The sequence below is a fragment of the Callospermophilus lateralis genome, unplaced genomic scaffold (assembly GCF_048772815.1).
Source record: "Callospermophilus lateralis isolate mCalLat2 unplaced genomic scaffold, mCalLat2.hap1 Scaffold_74, whole genome shotgun sequence".
NCBI lineage: Eukaryota > Metazoa > Chordata > Mammalia > Rodentia > Sciuridae > Callospermophilus > Callospermophilus lateralis.
Genome location: NW_027515420.1, coordinates 4,516,309 through 4,534,077, shown reverse-complemented (window position 1 = coordinate 4,534,077; position 17,769 = coordinate 4,516,309).

The window sequence follows — 17,769 nt, the reverse complement described above, 5'->3', positions numbered from 1 at the left end:
TATATTCTATATATAGGAAGTATATAATATCTTTATTTCTTATTTTATGCCAACTTTCATTTTATTATAATAAATATTTCTAGCATTTTATAGGGAGAAATGAATTTTAAGTAAGTGCGTAAATTGTCCTTTCACTCTTCTTTTCCCTTTTCTCGCCAAGATAGTGAAAGGAAAGGCAATTTCTCATTGTATACAAAGGCTTTAGCATATGTACTAGTTTTTTTTTGAGAGAGAGAGAGAGAGACAGAGAGAGAGAGAGAGAATTTTTCAATATTTATTTTTTTAGTTCTCAGTGGACAAAACATCTTTATTTTATTTTTATGTGGTGCTGAGGATTGAACCCAGAGCCCTGCACACGCCATGTGAGCGTACTGCCGCTTGAGCCACATTCCCAGACCATGTATTAGTTTTTTTTTTTTTTTTTGTGTGTGTGTGTGTGTGTGTGTGTGTGTGTGTGTGATAACAAATAGCTATCAATCTCATTGCTTAGAAAAACAATATTTCTTCCTGCACGACTGCGGCAGGTATATGCTCAGTTGAACTGCACAATTTCATTCATCCTAGCTTGAAGAAGCACTTGCTCTCTGGGATGGAATACTGTCATTGAAGAAAGCCCAAGAAGGACAAGTGTACTCTGTTGCCTCTAAAATTGTTTATTTCCACTGAGTACTCTCCACATTCTGTTGAAAAAAACAGAGTCAATGTGGCGGGTGTGTGCAAAGAGGTACACATTTTCTACCCTATTGCAAAGCATTGGAGAGTCCCATAGGAAAGGCAAAGAACAGCAATATGAAGTTCAGAGAGAAGATAAGAATTGTGAAGAATAATCCAGTCCAACAATGTCACCACAAAAGTGCATTTTACCCAGAACTATAACATGGGACTGAGTGGGAGTCTTATCAAATCTTGCAATTCACCCAGTTTCTCTACTGAAAAAATAATATTATTTCACACCAATTCATGGGGAAAGCATAGTATCATGGCAATGAGACTTTTTTCATGTAAAATAAATTTGATGGGATATTATTGGAATCTGATGTAAAGTCACATAATTATAAAAATATTATACATAATAGTTGTCTTAGCTTTTTTGCTACTGTGACTAAAGAATCTGACCAGAACAAGTGTACAGGAAGAAAGGTTTATTTGAGGGCTCACAGTTTCAGAAGTCTTAGTCCATAAAAGTTCAGCACCATTCCTTCAGGCTCCAAGTGAAGCTAATTACCATGGTGTAAGAGGTCAGCAGAGGGAAGGAGCTCACATGATCTGGAACCAGAGAAAATCTACTTGCCAAACACAAATATATACATCAAAGCCATACTCCAATCCCTAACACCATACCTATTCAGTTAGTTCCATAAAGGATTAACTCACTGATTAGGCTAAGGCTATAACCCAATAATTTCTCCTCCAAACTTTCTTATATTGTCTTACATGAGAGCATTCAGGGCACACCACATCTAATCCATAACAATACATCTACTAATAGATTATTTACATTGTCTCAAACTCTTCAATGTGGTTGACTTGCATGCATCACTAAAAGCCTCATGAAATGAATATAAAATAATTATTTTATTCTCTCCATTAAAAGATGAGAAAACTGAGCACAAACAAAAAGTTTACCTAAATGCTCATGATTACTTAGGAATTAAGAAAATGAGATTTTCATTACAAGCCTGTAAGTACCACAATATCACACATTACACTTAGTAATAAAGCACAGGAAATTATAAAATCCCACCTTTCAATGTAAGAAGTCAACTGTATATAATCATATTTAAAATGCCTGAAAGAAAAGCTAAAATGATATTTAAGAATTTGAACATTTTTCTAAAAGAGTATAAAAATACAGATGCATAGGAATCTTAGATATTTTTTTCTGAAAATCTCTGAAGTCATTTATGCATTTAATTTAGAAGGATGTTATTAACATGGATAATATGCTAGAGTGATGGATTTTATATTCAAAGATTTAAATTTAGGTAGTAGATAATTACTCCTAATCAGAATCCACAAGAGTTATTTTAAAAGCGTCCCTATCATTCATCTCTTTAGTTTCTATTAGGTATTCATGTTATGAATTTCTTTCTGTCATGTACATTGATTAAGAGACAAAACATCAGTTGTAAATGTGTTTTCAAGATTATCTTTGGAAAGGTAAATTTTAGCACGTGTGTTGATGAAACTATTTTCTTAAGGTAATCATTTTCTTTAAAAAGTTGACAGCAAGATATTTAAATATAGAAATAAGAGTCTTATGTGACAACATAGGCAGTATGCTTTTAAATATGCTTAATTGTACAAAAAATGCAACAAAGTATATATTATTGGCAAAAGGGATATTGTGTCCATCTTTTGGGGTTGGAATGACAAAACGTTAGGCACTTTCAAATATATATAATATACATACAAATCCATAAATATTGCAGAATTCTATTGGAACAATCCAAAGAATTGATTTAGAAACTTTGATTTGCCCTGTCTAGCATATTTATTGACTCATCTATATTATCATATCAAATAAACTGCTGTATCTGTAGCAGTTTCTTGGTTCCTTACTAGGTAGTTGACAGAATATTTTTTAAAAAGCATACAAAATTGGTGCTGGAGATGTGGCTTAAGCGGTAGCATGCTCGCCTGGCATGCATGTGGCCTGGGTTCGATCCTCAGCACCAGATACAAAGTTGTTGTGTCCGCTGAAAACTAAAAAATAAATATTAAAATTCTCTCTCTCTCTCTCTCTCTCTCTCTCTCTCTCTCTCTCTCTTAAAAAAAGCATACAAAATTAAAATAAACATATTATTGGAGAAATAAGGTATCAAATGACAGTTATGGGCCTGTGTTTTTTGTTTTTTGGTTTTTTTAGAGAGAGAGAGAAGAATTTTTTTTTTAATATTTATTTTTCAGTTTTCGGCGGACACAACATCGTTATTTGTATGTGTTGCTGTGGATCAAACCCAGTGCCGCTCGCAGGCGAGCATGCTACTGATTGAGCCACATCCCCAGCCCTGTGCCTATGTTTAATACAAGAAATTCTTTTGTCTACTTTTGAATATTTCTTAAAATATTCATAATAATAATAGTAACTTTAGTGTTCTTATATACATTTTATATTTTCTATCATACATTTTATTTTTTATCAATCAATAAGTTATATTTATTCCAATGCTTTGTAAACCTAATAACATATCACCACAGCGTATACAGTAAAATTTCATAAAATAAATCAAAGTAAAAATTTAACTCATGTTTAATCCTAGAAAGTTATAATTAACAAGTAGAATATGCATCAAACACAAGTTATAGATAACTATATAATGAAAACAAATATTAAAAAAATAGAAAATAAGCATTCAAAAAGATAGAATAAAACTTATAAACTTTAAAATGAAAAATGTATTTTTTATTTGTTCTTTTTTAGATATACATAACAGTAAAATGTATTTTGATGTATTATATATACATGAAGTATAACTTATTCTACACAGAATGGTATCATACACTTTAAATGGGTTTATTATATTGTGTAAAAGCTATTAAAATGAACTTACATGTGTCTGTTCAAAATAATTTAAGTTTGTAGTATTCCTGCAAAGGAAGAAAAAGTGAATTTATTTGATTGGTTACAAATCAGTATACATAGTTATCATTTGAAGGAAAAGCTTCCATTAACTTTTCTTTTACCAGCAAGTAAAATAATTTCCTGTAGGAAGAATTCAATTAAGAATTGTAAAGCATGCGAGCTTCATAATTCAGTAAAGAAGCCTATTTTTGTCCATTTATGTTCTAGGAATTAGCATTACTTGTCAAGATTCAGCAACTAATCTTCCGAGTGTAAGTCCTCTCTCACTTTTTTGGCAAGACATGAAGAAATCTAGAATGAAAGAGGGCACTTATAAAGCCAAAATGCTATATTTCTGGTTATTGTATTTCTGTGTATGCGCCAGCCCTTGAGACTGATATTTTTGAAAATATAGTGAGAAAATATAAGATGTACCTTCTTCACACATTTTTAAGCATATGGTATTGTTAACGTCAAGCATGTATTGTATAGCAGATCTCAAGAATGTGTTCTTATTTTATAACTGAAACCTTATACCCCTTGAACAAAAATTCCCCATCTCCTTCTTACTCTAGTCACTAGCAATTTCCATTCTACTTTCTGGGACTGTGCTTTGACATTTTAGGTACCTCATATAAGCACCTCATCAGATGCCATTATTATTACCATATTTTTGGAAATGCGTTTTCAGGGAAAAAACCCTGCAATTTATAAATTAATAATTTTCTGTGTCTTTTTTTTTAATTGGGGATTAAACCCAGGGTTGCTATATCTCTAAGCTATGTTCCTTGACCTTCTATTTATTTATTTTAAATTTTGAGACAGTTTCTCACTGAGTTGTTTAGTGCCTCATGAAGTTTCTGACGCTTGCTTTGAACTTGGAATCCATCTGTGTCAGTCCACTGAGTCACTGGGATTACAGGTGTGCAACACAATGACCAGCAGACTATTTAAAAAATTCAGTGTTAATCATACACAACCCTTCAGGTTCAACTTAACTCATATTTTAAGTCCCTTTTTATATATTGTCATTCATGGTGCTCTGCCAATTGCAGATGGTATAAAAATGAACTAAGCAAATTCTTTTAGATCTGTACCCTAGATCAGTGCAATTAAGGTGCATTCTTCTCTCTCTCTCTGTTTTTTTTTTTTTTTTTTTTTTTGGTATCGGAGATTGAACTCTGGTTCACTTGGCTACTAAGTCACATCCCAAGCCTATTTTCTATTTTATTTAGAGCCAAGGTCTCACTGAGTTGCTTAGTGCCTAGCTGAGTTGCTGAGGCTGGCTTTTGAACTAGCCATCCTCCTGCCTCAGCCTCCCCGGCTGCTGGAATTATAGGCATGCACCACTCTGCCCAGCTTAACTATTTATTTCTATACAGAAATATTATAACAAAACTAATGGATTTAAACAATCCACTTTTATTAATCTCATAGTTTCTGTGAGTTCAAACTTAGGGCACATTTTAGTTTTGTCTTCTGCTTCAAGGTCTCATAGGATGACACCAAGTATCAACCTGTATTAAAGTCTCATTTGAGGTTCAACTAGCAAAGACTGGCTTTCCAGTTTACATAGCTGATGGCAACCAACAATCCTATGGAATGCTTGACTGAGGACCCTGGTTGCTTTCTAGGTGTTGAATTGAAACACGTTTTGGATGTGGTCTTTTGTACAAGATAGCTCAACAGCATGGCACCTTGATTCTTCAAGACAACAAGAGAATCTTCTAGCTACATAAGTGATGATACATTAAAAAATCATTAATACATCAATCCAATTAATCATCACATGCATCTTTTCACATTTGCTGTGTGCTATGGCCCTATAGGGTCTATCTTAGATCTCATTCGCATTCAAAAGAAGCAGTTCACACAAGGGTATGAACACTTTGCTATGGGTCTCATGGGAAACCCTCTGGAGATTGCATGCCATAACAACATTATATGTTCCATGTCCTTTCTGATACTTTACTTCTAGTGTTTTCTATGTTTTGCTTTTTCATTTCTGCACCTGTAATAATATAACCACATCTTTCTCATCAAGAAGCATCCTCTGCCCAATATAACATCAAAAATACTAAATAAGTTATTAAAACCTACCAACAGATAATTCGGCATTTAAATAAAGATAAGAATTTTATGAGTTTACTCGTAGATCTACCACTTGTCTATCACTACACAGAGAAGAAAAGTGCTAATAGATTTTAGGAGAAATCTGTTTTCTAAGTTAGTTTTTAATCTTCTCACAATGGTTGATAAAATCAAGTTTATGCAAGTGTAACATAAGCAATTTTATATCAGAGACCATATCCTATATACAAACTTCATAGAGGCACATAATTTCTTATGCAACAATAATTCAAAAATATGTATGATTGATGGGTCAAGTCGAGTAACTCAAGAATGTACACAGAATGCTAAATTACTTTTAACCAAGCAATTTAATGTGATTTTGTAATATAATCTGCATAAAGACTATGTTAGGAAGATGAATATTTTAAGAGTAGCTTAATGGCTACTAACCCAACATGATAAAAATTGGTTTTGACATAAAGAAATGGAGTACTGTGTAAATATTTTTTGCTGAATAAATGAATTCTTTAAATTAAATTTAGCATCAAATGGCACCAACTTTCCCCTTTTTTTCTTCTATGGTAATTTGCAGCAGAGTTTATTAGTTATTTTAAATTGCTGCTGAAACTTAATCTAAGAAGAGAGAATCATGCATCAGAATATAACATAATGACACATAATATGGGCTTGGTAATAAAAAAGCAAATCCTTTCAACTGCAAAAAACATCACATTTAATAGCATTCACTCTAAAGGAAAAGTATGGCTTCCAGACAAATTACTAACACTTCTATATTGAACAGTGGCATGCATTCATTAGTGGTTGCCAAAAGATACTTATGCTTATGTTCAGCATTGAACTTCTTATTATCTAAAACTCCATATTTTTAATCACTCAGCATATATTTACTAACAATTATTTGCCCGCTTCAGTACATGAGTCAAATATTTGATATATAAAATTGTTAATAGATTAAATTTAATATAGTTTTTATATCTGTGAAAAGTAGGCTATATGATTAAAATAATTTTTACATGGTTAGATACCAAAATGAAATTCTTATAATAGTAATACTTCATTTGAATTGGTTTATAAATGTCATGTTAGCTATAAGGCAATGAATTGTGTAATGGATTGTAGAAAGCTTTTTCCTAGTCATGTACTGCACTTCAGAGGTGAAGTTTCAAAGTCATATAAACTTTTTATCAGACTAAGATTAGTAGAAGTTTATAATAACTTAAGTAGTTTTGCAGCTTATGCTTATTTTTCATTATTAAATACATGCATTTCAAAACACATGATTTTTTTATGTAAACAGGACCTAGTTTTCGGTTATGTGGATATTTACATGTGTTTTTATTTTAATGTATACATAAGAAAAATAACTTTTAAGATCTGCTATGAGTACATTGATATTTTAAAAATAGAATATTAATTTATTAACTGATGTCATTTAGTAACTAAACTAAGTTTGTAGACAATTGCCATGTTTAAGATGACATGCTACACTCTTGAGCTAATACAATAATGAATATAATGTTTATTTATCCTATCACAACTTAAAGTGAGATCTAATTTGAATAAATAAATTCACATAGATATACAACAAAGGCTTGAAGACTACATTCGTATTAGTGAACAAAACATTGCTTTAAGAATTAATAAAACAAGATACGTTTTTTAGTTGCAAAGTCAAGAAAATATTTCGAGGAAGAAAGGATTTGTGCTGCACCCAGAAATTTCTAGTTTTAATACTAAAATACAATAAAATATAAATAAACCTCGAAGAGAAATATGTACATGAGCAACCTTTCAGAGGAAATTAAATTTGAGAGTTATGTCCTTTTTTATTTAATATTTTATTTTTTGGTTGTAGTGGGACACAATACTTGTGTTTTATTTATTTATTTTTATGTGGTGCTGAGGATCGAACCCAGGGTTTAACATATGCCAGAAGAGTGCTCTACTGCTGAGCCACAGCCCCAGCCCTTTCATCTTGTTTTTCAGTCTTCCTTGTATCCACACACTTGGACTCACGAGCAACTTTGAAGTTCTTCCTACTCATTGGCATCCATTATATTTTGACTTTGGCTTCCTGCCTTGACTCATTTTCACTAGATTTATTCTAAGTAATCAAGCTATGTTGTTAGGGGAACATGCTGGGGTTATGCTGCTTATCTTATAGGAGAATATCAGACAAATAAAGCAATCACAAAAGACTAACAGAGGGCTGGGGCTGGGGCTTAGCAGTAGCACACTTGCCTGTCATGTGTGAGGTACTGGGTTCAATTCTCAGCACTGCATATAAATGAATAAAATAATGTTCAATCATACAAAAAAATAAAGAAAGAAATACTAACAGAGTCACACAGAGCAAACACACAAAGACTCCTGGAGACATATAGAGACCTATGATAGCCACCCAAACCACCCAAACTGCTTCTAAGAACAGCTTTCTCTAAGCATATTTATGACTCCACTATGATTATGGAGCTGCTCAACTGACAGCAGCCTATGAAAGTTTATAATTGGAAATAAGTGACTGCCACTTAGTTCAGGTGTCATTTGATGCACACGATGGGCAAAAGATTTTAAAAAGGAAGAGAGAATATAGCTAAAACAGAAAAAAACAATGATAAGGCATTGCCACAAGTGGTGAAGAAACAGGTTAAGGAGGCCAAAAAATGTTGATCTTTACTATCTAGTTTTGAAATACTGGGTAAAATTAAAAATCCAATATTTTAAAAGTTGAAAATCTGTATAATATAAATATAAAAAAGTGTTTTAGGTAGAATATTAGGATATTTAGACTTTTATTTGCATATTATAAAGTACTACAAGGAGGATACATTCAGAATAAAACTAACCAGTTTGAAAATTAAATTAAGGAATACAAAAATTAAAATATATTTCATTAGGTAGACTGTTTAATGAGTAAAATACCTTCAATTCAGTCACAGTATGTGATGCTACATTGAATTCAAAGTATTATCAGTTTCACAAAGTTTCCATGTAAAGACCTACAACTTATGTAAAGAAGACCTCTTTAGTTTAAAAAAATCCATTTAAGCATATAACATTATTCTCTGGCAGTCTGATTTCTTTACATCTCAAGAGAGTGTTATGTATATTAAAATGTTAGATATAGCTTTTGACAAAAGGACTGAAATCAAATACATAGAAAAGTTTAAGTTTTTAGAAAGATTTGTTGGAAAAGTTCTCTCTCTATAGATATAGATATAGATATAGATAGATAGATAGATGGGAAAGTGATAAAATATAAAATGTCTTTCAGTGTTGGAACATTTTAGAAGTTGAAAGTAAGCTATGAACACAAAATACATATTTTTTCAGTATTCTTTTTTATGGGCAGCCAGTGAAGACAATATAAAAGGAAAGACATTCTGAGAGCAGATGCAGAACCCACTAAGGACAATGGACAGGGAGACAACTCAGTGAGAAAAATTAGGGCCTACTTAAAGAGAAACCCTATTTGCATGGTGGAGCAACTGCAAGCATTACTCCAACAGAAAGATTTGAGAATGACTAAGAACCAATGGGAAGGGAGGGCTAGCACCTAGCTAATTGGGTCCATAAGTGGCCTGGGAACAGGCATCGTATTAGAATATGGTGTAGTTGATAACATCTGGATTTGGAGTCTTGTGATATAATTGGGTGAGTATACTGTGCTTCCTGGGGCCAAGTACATTTAACACATAGGTGGTACATAACTAAATTATTGGGTCTAAGTTTTTCCTTATGTACTTCCTTGGTGAAGTACATTTCCCCTCTTGACTTGAAATGCCATCACTATGAGGTAAAATAAAAAGGAGTCTGGGGCTTAGGTTGTGGCTCCACGGTAGAGCCCTCGCTTCACATGTTCGAGACCTTGGGTTCCATCCTCAGCACCACATAAAAACAAATAAATAAAATAAAGGTATTGTGTCCAACTACAGCTAAAATACAAATGTTCAAAAAAAAAGCAGTCTGCCTAATCTTGCAGTTATTGAAGACACTGGAGGCAAGTGTAGCCTCTTCCACAAATGTTCTTAGGGAAACTGAAACTTACAGGCAAAATTCAATCGTATCATATGCCATGCACAAAAGTGAACTAAAATAAAAATGAATGAATAACTTAATCATAAAAACTAAAACTATATAAATCCCAGAAGAACACAGGAGAGAAACTTTTTAAAGTTGGTCTTGGCAATTTTTTTTTATACAAATCAATGATGCAGGCAATGAAAGTAAACATAGACAAGTGGTATTACATCAAAATAAAAAGCGTCCACAAGACAAAGAAACAGACAAAAATTATAAAAATGCTACATACAGAATAATAGAAAGTATTTGTAAGTCATATGTTTGATAAGGGTCAATATACAAAATATATACAGAACATCTACAACTCAATAGCAACAAAGAACTAAATGAGTTTTAAGATAGGCAAATAAATATCTTAATATCTGAGTCCTACATATTTGCAATGTCTTTGTCATTTCATGCTCCAGCAGTGGACCTTCTCCTGGGCATTCTGTGGAACTTCAGGTTCTAGTTGAAGCCCCAAAGTGGCAACAATTCCTAAGAAGCTATAGCTATCTAATTATCACTTTACCACTGCCTTAAGCTTTCTGCTGAATGCCTTTTATAAGTAGGCTCTCTCTGTCAGCAAGTTTTTGTTCAGAATTACAACCATAAAAATCAGAAATCAAAGATACATAGAATAGGGATAAAAAAACTGAAATTATCTTCAAAGGTGAAATATGACTTATTTTCTACCACAAAAATAGTAGTTTGATCAAATAGGTAATAACATGGAATTGGGAGCAATAGATGCTCAGTTTGAATTTTAGCTTCTGCATTTACTTATTGAATATCCTTAGAGAAGATATTTGGTTTCCTGTGCCTCACATCTCTTAATTTGAAAGCAGGTGAAATAATGATAAAGTATAACTAACTGGTATTTTTGCAAATTAATTGAATTTAAATATGTAAAGCAGTTAGCTAAATGTCTGAGATATGATATTCAGGCTGGTACATACTATTGGAAAGTAATGAGATATGGAGATAAATGAGTGGTTTGTCTCATGACACTATAATTTATTTTTATTTTTATATTTTGGTAATGGATTTATTAAACCCGGTTGTACTTTATTTCTAATTCACATTTTCAAACTTTTTATTGTTTTGTTTTGAGACAAGGTTTCACTAAGTTGATGAGTGCCTTTCTAAGATACTGAGGCTGGCCTCTAACTTAAGATCATCCTACTTTAGCCTCATCAGTCCCTGAGATTTCAGGAATATACCATTGCACTTAGCCAATGAACTGCAAGTTTTTTCTTCCTTCCTTTCTTTCTTTCTTTCTTTCTTTCTTTCTTTCTTTCTTTCTTTCTTTCTTTCTTTCTTTCTTTCTTTCCTTCTTCCTTTCTTTGTTTTGCTTTGTTTTGGTTTGGTTTTAGGTACTGGGGATTGAACTCAGGAACACTCAATCACTGAGTGACATCTCCACCCCTATTTTGTATTTTATTTATAGACAAGGTGTCACTGAGTTGATTAGTGCCTCACTTTTGCTAAGGCTGGTTTTGAGCTCTCAACCTCCCTACATTAGCCTCCTGAGCTGCTGGGATTACAGGCATGCACCACTCCACCTGGCTACACTGCAGTTTTTGATTCATCTTTCTTTTCCTTGAGAAGATAAGATATCTAAGAGTATGATTTTAACTTATTAGAAAGGCTTTACTCCAAGATTCAATGCATTGATTGACACATTGTGGATAACTTCAGTTTTTGATAATTGTTTTTTGTTTGTTTGCATTTCAAGAATTTAAAAAGTGAAGAAGATTGTCATTATGTAGAGAAATAGAGTGGAATCCATGCCTAAACTTACCATATTCATGAACACTGTGTTATGTACACAATAGTCAAATTTCTTATATAACTTTGGACAAATGTTAATAATTACTAATGTATTTATTTATCATTTATCTGTCTGCCTATCTGTTCATCTATATGTTCATTTATCTTCTATGTTCATGGGTATGTGTTCTCAGGTTGATGAAAAAAACTCCTTTTGTTTCATTCCAGATCATCATTAAAAGTGAAATGAAGAAGAGATTTTGCTAGGTGGTAGAATGATGAAATTCCATGAATGAAGTTTTAGGTTCTATTCTCTTCCAGCACCACTATAAATAAATAAATAGATAGATAAACGAACAAATAAATAAATAAATATCAAAATAATTAAAATTACATGTCGTTTAGTTCAGAGATCAAAGGAAGTGAGAAAAAAATGAGAAAAACTACAAAAAAATTAAAATCTTGAAAATAGCAGTGTTAATTAATAAATTAATAAAGAATAATCATAAATATAGTTTTGTTCATTATATACTCTATAAAATATTCTATGAACACTATATACTGATTGCCTCATGCATTGCCTCTTTGGCCAAAAGCACTTACTTCTATGAATTTTGGCATTTATCCCAGGAAAATCTATTCCAAATTTTCACAAAGTGTTTATTGATAAAGTCAAGTAAAGGACAAACTATAAATTAATTTTCCACAAAATAAATTCAATTATTTTACAGGGAAGACTTAGAATGTTATATATGAGCTTAATATTTCTCAAAGAAACAGTTTTTATTTCAGCTGTCCCATAGTAAAATATACAATGTATACTTTGAGAAAATACTTTGTACTTAAGCACTGTTGCTATAATTAGGAAAACATAATAGAATACCTAGAAATAAAGCTTTGTTCTTTCTTTCAAAACCATTGGCAGGTTCAGTATAAACATGAGAGGAAAAATCATGAAAACCATCCCATACCTTTCAAAAAACTGAATTTAACATATTTCTGTATAAAATAGGAGTCATTGTTTCCCAGAACTACAGAAAAATCATATGAAGCATATGTTTATTTTTAAAGTGGTTGCAAATATACTTATAAATAATAATATATAAATATGTATGTATATTAAGTATATAAATAAAATGTGGTTTTTTTTCATTAAAATTTTATCAGTATTGAACTCCTGTTTTAAACTGTATTCAATATCGAGATAAGTATTTTTCATCTCAATGTCATTGATATTACTTGGTGTTTTAGCAAATGTGATAAAATAATTAGTGGTTTACACTAACATTTGGCACATCCTAGAAAAAAATAATTTAAATGGACTTATTAATTATTATAAACTAGAGATCTAAAATTAGGCTTTGATTTATAGAAATGAAAACTAAAAACAAAAAGGATCATATATACATATATATGATTATAATTAAAGAGAATTTATCAGATTGATTGACATGACCAGAAGTTTGACAGTCCTACCATGGCCATCTGCACACTAGAGAGCTGCAGAAAACACTCACTGCTTAGTCCAAGAAGCTATAGCTAGAACTAGAGGGATCAAAGATGCAGCCTCAGTTTGGGAGCAAAGGCCTCAAAACTTCCTAGAGAGCTGCCAGTTAGAATCCCTTTGAAAGAGTGAAGAAGCTGGTGTCTGATGTCCTTAGGTGATGGCAGCAACTATCTAAAAATCCACTCAAGATCAATGAGCCTGAGTCTGCTAGGGCTTCCTAGTTCCTCCAACTATCTGTTCCATTCCCTCATTTAGGGTGGGTCTCTCCCTCAGCTTATTGTACCATATGCCAACCACTCAGAAGTCTCTTAAATATTGGCACCTCTTAATTCAATCAAGTTGACAACTGAGATCAACCATTACCTCTTATCCATGGATGTCACTCAGACTGTGCCATTCACTTTATAGACATGATATTCAGCCTTGACATAAATGCCCAGGAAACCATAGTTAAACCTTGGTAGGAAGATTTACTTTATATAGTTAATAAGAAGTTGCCAAATTAAAGTATGATTTCCTTAATATTAATCTGTATCAAACACCAATACTTTTCAAATACAGACATTCATTTTAAGGACTAGTATACTTTGAAGAAATTAGCAAGGTATCTCTATTTTCCTGAGCAATTCAAGAATTATATTACCATATAAAGTGCAGTGTGGTTTGTCTCTTGCTTCAAATTGGCACATACTACCATAATAAATAACACATATTATATTTTTATGACCACTTTCCACAGGAAGTCTCCCCTATTGTAAAGAATCAAATAAGTTTTGCTTCATTTTTCTTTTGCAAAGGGAAGAAGATAGTAAATTATTCCAGTAAGATTGAAATCAGCAACATCTGTTTACAAAGTAAAATATCTAAGTTTGTAAGCTAAATAAATCACAACCCAACAGTATTTAATTATTCCAAAGAGTGAATGATTATATTTAGTCACAATTTATATTAATGTGATCTGTCTAGATCGATGGCAGTCTTATTTAGAAAATATGTCTAAATGTCCTTCAGCTAAAACCAAGTTATATTTCTGATAAATGTTCATTTTATCTACTTCAAATAGAAAAGGACAATTTATTCCTACATTTAGATAGGTTAAAATATGCTTTGCTGTTTTGTACTTCCAACACACTTCTATTTTTTATGGAGAAAATGGTGATTTACCAAAGATGACATGTTGCAAAATAGACTTTGCTAGAATTTATGAATTGCAAAATGCTCTCTTGATAGTAATCAATGGTAGAAACACTGTTTAAATTTTCTCATTTATTTTCAAGTTCTTACATTATGAAGTTGAAAATAGAATCACTCCCCTCTAAACTTTCCATGTTAAAAAATAAAATTCTGCCTTTTTCACAAAGGAATTGAGTTAAGGACTTAGAGCTACACTTTTATATTAGAGAATGCCATTATTCTCAGACAACTAAGAAATGTTTTTTTCTGCCCTTATGATTAGTGTCTCAAGAATATGGTCAATAGAGGAAGAAAGAGGGGATTTTATCATACATAGTCAGAAGTGCATTTCTAGGTTAACATCAAAGGCTCAGACAAAAGCAAAAATGTTGCACTTAATAGTCATAGTAGTATTGTGAAAACCACTAATTAACATATTATTTTCCATTGATTAATTAATTAATTATTTTTGGTACAAGGGTTTGAATCTAGAGACACACAACCATTGAATTACATCCTCAGTTCTTTTTATTTATTGATTGATTTTTTGAAACAGTGTCTCACTAAGTAGCTCAGGGCCTTGTTAATTTGCTGAGGCTGTCTTCAAACTTGCAATCCTACTACCTCAGCCTCCTGAGCCACTGGGATTACAGGCATGCTCCATGGTGCTTGGCAATATATTATTGTTAGTTAATAATCATTTAATATTAGACATAGAGAATAATTGGTTAAATTTTCACATTAGGTTTCAGGAGCCTAATATAATGAACAACTTAGTAATATTCATATGATCACAGAGGTTGGATACCAAATGTTATTTTTATTTTGTATATAACATCAAACCAAATTTTCTTAATACTCTCACCTATATTTTTATATCCCCATTGTGAAATGGCCCCTGCCTTTCCTCTCTTCCCCAATCTTTTTGAACTATTTTATCTGATTGCTTCTCCAACTGGCGTTCAAAATTTTCTTTACCATTAAGTTTGATTCCATCCTAGTTTCTTTAATTTTTCTTTTCTTAGAAATTACTTCCAATGGTTATTTCCCAGGTCTCCAAGTACCAGTCCACTCCAAGCAATACCAAAAGTTCTATGAGGTTTGGGCATTGACTTAAAAAAAATGGAATTTTAAAGATACTTTTTTCTAGCTTGGGTTATTCAGCTAATAAAACCTCTTTTACCTGCATGCTTTTGGGTTACCACACTTTTGGGGAACTTGTTGGCAGTTACTAGGTTTCAATCTATTAGCAATATCAAAATTCTCACTTTTGTTCTCTTTCATTTTTCACAAACTATTTATACTATTGAATTGACTACCAATATCAGTGATTTTTAGCAATGAATCATATTCTGTGATCCATAGAATGAATGTCTTTACACCTAGTTTGTTGATGAGGATATCTGTGTATATGTTGGTGTGTGTGTGTGTGTGTGTGTGTGTGTGTGTGTGTGTGTGTGACAGAGGAAATTTTAGAGAATTAAAAACTTTTTTACTTCTATCTAATTCTTGTCTCTCTGATATTACCTGTATTCATTTCATAACATTTGGTACATCATTTTATAACTTTATTACTTTATTATAAAATTCAATATTTATACTCAAATTTCTAGGTATAATAATCAATTTTCAGCCTGATGTGTCTCATATGATCTGTTAGCATTATTCAACACAGTCTATCTTTCTGTCCTAAGTGCCACTTCTCCCCCAATGTGGATTTAAAATTTTATTCCTATCTCACAGGGTGATCCTTTGATGTTTCATTTCCAGATTCCTCCTCATTTTCTGAGTTTCAATTTTGAAATATCCTAAGCCACAGTCTTTGTTCTCACCTATAAATACTTCTCCTATTTATGTGTTGCTTGGTTTTAAATACAACAATGTGTTAATGACTACTGAATTACACATTCAAGACTAGATGGGAATATCAAAGTGTTTATTCAATATGCTTCCTTATATAATAAATATATTTCTCAAAGCCAGTCCTTGAAAATTGAAATTCTTTTCATAATTAATCTACTGTATGCACATAAATGGTCACATAAGTGGTAATACAATCCTTCAGTGTTTAGGGAACACTGTGTTCTTTTACTCCCCTCTTTCCCTCATGTTCCATATCCAATCCACTGGAAAGCAAAGTTAGTTCCAGTATAAATTCCTTTTAGAATATGACTACTGCTCAGCAACTCTGGCAAAGGTATCTTGATGCCACCCATCATGAACCTTTTCTTTATTAATGAGAGAAATTCATATTCCTACCATCTGTTCTTCACTTACTTTCCACACTATCTTCTGCTTAAGCACAACAAAGAGCCTGAACTTTGGAGAAATTAGATTATTAAAAGCTTAGAATTCATCTGTGGAAAACAATATATCTTTTGATAGATACCTGGCAAAAATTGTCCTGCTATTCTTTCCCCTGGAACACAAAGACTAAAATCCTTAAATCTTCGTTTTTTGACCCCAAATTCAAGTTCCAAGTTCAATGTTACTCATATAAAGAACTGAAATAAATTTATTGAGTTAAATAAAATGAAGAAAAACCTATTTGTCTAATGACTAATGTGGACAGATGTGTTTGGTATGCAGTAAACAAATACAGGGTTTCCAATAGCTTCCATACACATTTCTAGTGGCCTTCCCACTTTGGTATTGAAAGCAACTGAAAATCTGATTTATTACCTCAGTGTGATTCCTGAAATGCTTCAAAGCTATAAATAGTATCTTGATTATTCTTCTCAGTAGCTTTAAATTATTGCAATCTCAGTATTAAAACATTCTTATTTGAAAAATCCAGAGCAATATGCTCTTTCCGATCTAAATCCTATGGCATTCATCTATGTTTTAGACAGAACATAATGAATATAAATGTGCAATTCCATATATGACTTGATTTGATTTCATGTAGCCAAATTCTTAACATCACTGGTAAATTGTTTGTACGGATAAACACATAGTGTGATAGCAAAACTTTGACTTAAGTTATAATCTACCATTTTTGGAATGAAGAATTTATCAAAGGTAAGCCTTTAGGAAAGCTGCACATACAATATTAGAAATAATTATGAAAGTGACTACTCATTACACTGGAGACTTTATAGAAAAAAAATGGCCAGAATCTTATTTCAAATTTCATTTCAAGATCAGATAGCACTACTAAAGAACTTCCATGATTATCTTGAAACAATGTCTTAGTTCTTGTACCTCTGGAGTCAATATATACAAATTCCATTCCAGATGTATATGGCTACAGTATAAATAACTACACAGTAAATAACATTCAACTCTTTGAAGATCATTTATGCCAAACTTATATAATTGAGAAAACTTGAAAACTGGAATGTGGGCGCTTGGGGTGATTCTAATTAATCTGCCTATTGAATCTCCTTGTCCCCCTGAGCTTCCCTTCCAAGATAAAGCCACTGTTCTCTCCACTATTAGAGCGACAAGCCTCCCTGTAATTATAGAATTCATGCTTTCCAAATCAGGGTCTTATGTGAAGACACCAACTTTCTCAAAGTCCTACTTCAGCTTCTTTCATTGAATCTAGAACCAAAACTAGAGTGAAATAAGCAAATTACCCTTAGAGAGGAAA